Below are 6,063 nucleotides of genomic sequence, written 5' to 3'. Positions count from 1 at the left end.
GAGAGAACTAAATCCAAGTTGGTGAAGATCATGATTTGGGCTGGCACGGTATTAGGATCGTTTGATCGATTTCCTTGATTTGATCGCTAGTTAATGGGCGTGCGCTCAAAGGATACAAACAGGGATTCGCCAACAAAAGGGGGAATTCGTAGTCACTTTTTCCTGTCACGTAAAAAAAGTCTTTACACCTGAGAAAATAAGGTTGGTATACATCTATCTCTTCTGAGCAAACTCTTCTGGATTCTTAAGACCACCCTTGCACTAGGATAGCATTTGCTTTGGGTTCTTTATTATCTCCTTCGAGGGATTTTTAGGATCGTTCATGCTATATATATTTATTCTATTTTGGCTTTTACTGTCTACTTGTCTCAGGGAGATGGTTAAGGACCTCAGAAGATAGAGGAGAGCGTCAGGCCCAGATTTCTGGAATACTTCTATGGGGAATGCTCATTGAATGAGCATTCTCCATATTATGCCTTGAAGAGGACTCGAACCTCCACGCTTTTCAGCACGAGATTTTGAGTATCGTGTGTCTACCATTTCACTATCAAGGCATCTTGAAAGTGAATCGTATTCCATGAATATGATATCTATCTAATGTGATATATGGAATATATGACAAAGGTGGAGTCTTGGAGTATTTCGATTGATCAGTCATATAGGCCTGAGTCAGACATCAAATAGCTTCGATTTGCAATATCCGTAGGACACCTTATATGTATCAAAATCGATATCAAAATCAAAAAGATGATAGATGTACAATCCAATTTCTCGATTCAATAGAAGCCCAAAGAGGCGCATATGTTACCCAAATAAGAATAGGATAGATATGTCAAAAGCAGGTCTGATTACACCTATTCCTAATCCTAAATAGAATGTAAGGACGTAGGGATTTCTATGTAAACAGAGTATCCTATTTTTATAGGCTCGAATGACCCCTTCTCATAATAAGAATGTGCACGGTCTAGTTCGGTATAGAATGAACTTATAATCTGATGATCGAGTCGATTCCATGATTATAAGTTCATAACCCTAGCACATATTCCCATTTTGGGCGGAACAGATCTACTAATTCTTTTATTCCAGTTAGTAAGAGGGATCTTGAACTAAGAAATAGACCTAGCAGCTAAAAGAGGGTATCCTGAGCAATTGCAAGCATGGGGTTCATTGATATTCCTGGTATAGTTGATGCTATCACACATACAGTCATACTCAATTCGATGGAATTGCTTGATCTTAAAGGGGATCTTCTATAATTTGGCACATAAGGGGTTATTTCTTGGTTTCGTCTAGTCATTAATAACTTGATTATTTTTAGATAATAGTAGATAGAACGAACGCTCGTAAGGAGTCCCACTGAAACCAAGAAATATAGGCCTGCTTGCCATCCACACCAAAGTAGATAGAGTTTTCCGAAGAAACCTGCTAGTGGAGGAAGGCCTCCTAGGGACAAGAGACATAGGGCTAAAGAGAGAGCCAAAAAAGGATCTTTCGTGTATAATCCTGCATAATCTCGAATGTTATCGGTTCCGGTACATAGACCAAATAATACAATGCAAGCAAAAGTTCTTAGATTCATGGAGATATAGAACAACATATAAGTTATCATGCTTGCATATCCATCATGTGAGTCTCCAACAATTATTCCAATAATAACATATCCGATTTTCCCTATGGACGAATATGCAAGCATATGTTTCATGCTTGTTTGAGTAATAGCAAGGAGGTTCCCCAAAATCATGCTAAGAATAGCTACGATTTGAAGAAGAAGATGCCATTCATTTGATGAGAAATAAAAAGGAATATCGAGAATTCGCGTGGCTGAAGCTGAAGCAGCTACTTTCGAAGTAACAGAAAGAAAAGCAACGACTGGAGTGAGGGAGTCAGATTCGAAAAGAGGATTCCTCACTTATTTCTCTCATGCAAAACCGTGCATGAGACTTTCATCTTGCACGGCTCCTAAGTGATAAAAGAAAGAAGAACTCGTCTTCTCTCTTTTTTGATTACCTTCCTCGTGTGTGTATAAGACCAGATCCATTCTTTTTCAAAATCGATTTCGAAAAAGAGCTACTAATCCTTAACTTTTCGAGGAATCCTTCATCAGTGGTTGTGAATGACTGACTTTTTCAATCCTTTCGACCTTGGTTCCGTAGGAGCAAGTGAGAAAGGTTGAGAAATAGAACGACCTGATTTGATTCGTTCCCAATAGCCATGAGATGATCATCTTAGGGTGATCCTTTTGTCAACGGATGCTCCTATTACACTCGTAGTCTCTGAAGGATGAGAACCCACCATGTAGCATGTACATCGATAATTCAAGCATTGTATACGTCATTAGTTTGATTCTTTGTAGGAACTACCCGTAATAACGAACTTGCAAAATGGATCTATTTATCATAAAGAGGTTCATTGTTCCGGACCCTGCTTCACCTAAATTGTTATTTGAACAAAAAGATGACAATAAACTTTTGGTAAAAGTTCTATCTTCGTCGGAGTGGGGATAACATTTCTCTTCTACATGTTTATGGAGTTTATCAAAACCCAAACATCTCAGAGATAGATATAGAGGTAGGAATTTGTCAAACGAACCACACTCCTTCATAGACGTCAGGAGTCCATTATGAAAAGGGGCTAGGGAAAGCTGAAACCCAAGTCCTACAGTGATGGATATAAGTGCAGTTGAAATTTTTGGGGAGTTATACATTTGTGTATCGATAAGACCGTTTACAATTTCTTGAAAATCGATCTCCACCCAGATGAACCATATAGCCAAGAGAAACCATGAACCAGAATAGAAGAGCTTGCCCAACCCATGAGTAAATATTTAATAGTAGCCGCATTAGACCGTAGATCTCTCTTGGTATATCCACACAATAGGTAGGAACATAAACTGAAACATTCTGGAGCTACAAAAATAGTTATTAAATCGTTAGCACCACATAAAAACATTCCCCCTAGAGTAGCTGTTAATACGAATAACAGAAACTCTGTTATAGCCATTTCTGTACATTTAATGTACTCTACGGATAGAGGAATACATAAAGTTGAACATAATAAAATGAGAAATTGAAAGATTTCGTTGAAATTGTCCGTTTGGAAATTTCCCAAAAAGCTAATTATAGGTTCTTCTCTCCATCGGAACAATAGGGTTGTTATGCTTATTACTAAACTGGTTGAAGACATGAAATAGATCCAAGGTCTATCTTTTTTATCAGAGGTTGAATCGATCATTAGAAGAAGAATTAGGCCAAAAATTAGGATACATTCTGGGAAAATGAAACTTCCATTGAAGAGAAGCAAATGAAACGCTTTCATAAAAATTCTCGTAGAATCGAGAATGAAGTTTTCATTCTGTACATGCCAGATCATGAATTAGTAACTGCATCCAATCTATGAAAAGTTCTGATTGTTTCGATTTTTGAAATGGGATACTTACGGAATCCCCATGAATAGGTCAAACCTTATTCCATGCTATTTCCATAAGATTCTTCTTTCTTATTCTTAAGCAAGCCCTCAAGAGGGCTTAGTTGATAATGATTTTTATTTTCTCTTTCTTTTCCTTTTTGTTTGTTTTCAGAAAGGTATCATCCGATTCTCCTTCTATTGATTCTTTTCTGATCGAGGTGTATGGATCCATGTGTCTACATACATAGATTATGTTCATGGATTAACGAAAATGTGTAAGAGCTCTATTTTCCTCTGCCATTCTATGAGTCGCTTACTTTTTGCGTATGCCACCCCCACTCCCTTTGGCAGCATCTACTAATTCGGAACTTAATTTGAAAGCCATATTTCGGCCCGGATGCTTTTGGGATGCTTCTAATAACCAACGAATGGCAAGTGCTCTTCCTTGTTGAGATCCTATTTCAATCGGAACTTTCCGCGTCGATCCTTTTTTATTATGCCTTCTTTTTACTGCTATATTGGGAGTTACTCTACGTATTGCTTGATGTAAAACCAAGAGTGGATTTGTTTCTGTCTTTTGTTGAATCTTTTTCACGGCTCGATAGAGAATTTGACAAGACAATGATTTTTTTCCGTCTTTCATAATACGGTTAACCACCATGTTAACTAATTGATTACGAAAAATTGGATCGGATTTTGCAGTTCTTTTTTCTGCAGTACCTCGATGTGACATGAGTATGAAAGAGGTTCAAGAATCCGTTTTATTTTTATAAGGGCGAAAATCACTTATTTGTTTGGCTTTTTGACCCCATATTGTAAGGTGGATCTCGAAGGATTGGAAAGATCTCCCTCCAAGCCGTACATACGACTTTCATCGAATACGGCTTTCCACAGAATTCTATAGGGATCTATGGGATCGAGTATGGAATTCTATTTACTCACTTTAAATTGAGTACCTGTTTCCCTCCTTTTCCCACTAGGATCGGAAATCTTATATTTTCCATATCCATATGATCGAGTCCTTAGGTTCAAAATAGTGTAATCGAAAAAGAAGTGCTTTGAAACATTGCTATTTGACTCGGACCTATTCTAAAAAACTCGAGGTATTTTGAATTGCTTGTTGACATGGACAAAGTATGGGAAAACCGCTGAAAGAATTTCCATATTGACCTTGGACATATAAGAGTTCCGAATTGAATCTCTTTAGAAAGAGGATCTTTTGTCTCATGGTAGCCTGCTCTAGTCCCCTTACAAAACTTTCGTTGTTCGGTTAGCCATACACTTCACATGTTCCTAGCGATTCACATGGCATCATCAAATGATACAAGTCTTGGATAAGAATCTACAACGCACTAGAACGCCCTGGTTGACGATTCTTTACTGCGACAGCATCTAGGGTTCCTCGAATAATGCGATATCTCACACCGGGTAAATCCTTAACCCTTCCTCCTCTTACTAATACTACAAATGTTCTTGTAAATTATGGCCAATACCAGGTATATAAGTAGTGATTTAAAATCCAGAGGTTAATCGCACTTTGCCAACTTTACGTAAGGTAGAGTTGGGTTTTTTGGGGTTGATAGTGGAAAAGTCGACGGATAAGTCACCCTTATTGTCCCTTTAAAGAACCGTGCATGCGATTTTCACCTCATACGACTCCTCGGTCAATTCTTTCTCAAGGGATCCTTTTCCTCGTTTGAGAGTCTCCGCCCTTCTTCCACTCCATCCTAAAGACTAACTAAGACCAATTTGTCACGTTTTCATGTTCTAATTGAACACTTTCCATTTATGATACGATTAAAGGAGAAGATTGTTCTTCTACCAAACATATGCAGATCAAATCACGTCTTATAATAAGAAGAAATCTTTCTCGGTATCAATCCCCTTGCCCCTCATTCTTTGAGAATCAGAAGGATCCTTTTCGAGTTTCCATTTCTTCATTTGGAATCTGGGCTCTTCTATCTTCGACTTATTTTTTTGGCTTTATTCTTTATTTATTTCATTTTGATTTTCCCTCTTCCTCTATCCCTATCCTCTAAGTACAACGTTTGCATCAATAGAGAACCTTTTCCTCTGTATGAATCTATATTATTCCATTCCCATTTCTTCCCGAAACTTCCCAAGAAAAATCCCGAATTGATCCAAAATTGACACTACAAAAAAAAGACACATCCGTGACATTTTGGGCCAAATGAATTTTTTTCCTGTCATGCTTATGACACTTCTACGACAATAATTGTGACAAAACCCGGTATCATCATATATGTGGTGGGCTCCTACTTCTATGACAAAAAATCATGACAGAAAATGGGCTTTTCGTCCTGGGCGGGCCGGAGACGCAGCTGCATGACATTCTTTGGGCCGTCCATGACGGAAAAAGCCCCGGTAGAAGCGAGGGCGAGGAAAATATCAGGGGAGTTCCCGGTTATGGTGGGTGGTCGGGGGCCGAGCGATGCGCGTTTCTCTCATACGTATGTGCATGTGTGCGAGGCGTTGGGCTCTAACTGAACCCGAGCGATTGCACTGGAGGCTATGCGTTACTGAACCCGAGCGATCGATCGATCCCTTGCTGTTAACTGAACCCGATTGATTCCTTCGCTACTGTTGCTAACTGAAGCCGATCGATGCTGCCTCTAGATGAATAGTGAGTGTTGTTGG

The 6,063-nt window shown here is 38.8% G+C and overlaps 1 long non-coding RNA gene across 1 annotated transcript in view; it reads left to right on the top strand.

Moving 5' to 3' along the window:
• Nucleotides 1–1,053: 1,053 nt before the first annotated feature.
• Nucleotides 1,054–6,063, top strand: part of LOC123099845 (uncharacterized) — an 11,180-nt gene continuing 6,170 nt past the window's right edge. Inside the window, exon 1 of the long non-coding RNA XR_006448251.1 lies at nt 1,054–1,179. This is a non-coding gene — a long non-coding RNA (uncharacterized lncRNA). The remainder of the gene's footprint in view (nt 1,180–6,063) is intronic.

The sequence above is a fragment of the Triticum aestivum genome, chromosome 4D, assembly GCF_018294505.1.
Source record: "Triticum aestivum cultivar Chinese Spring chromosome 4D, IWGSC CS RefSeq v2.1, whole genome shotgun sequence".
Taxonomy (NCBI): domain Eukaryota; kingdom Viridiplantae; phylum Streptophyta; class Magnoliopsida; order Poales; family Poaceae; genus Triticum; species Triticum aestivum.
This window is presented reverse-complemented; position numbering and strand designations above follow the sequence as displayed.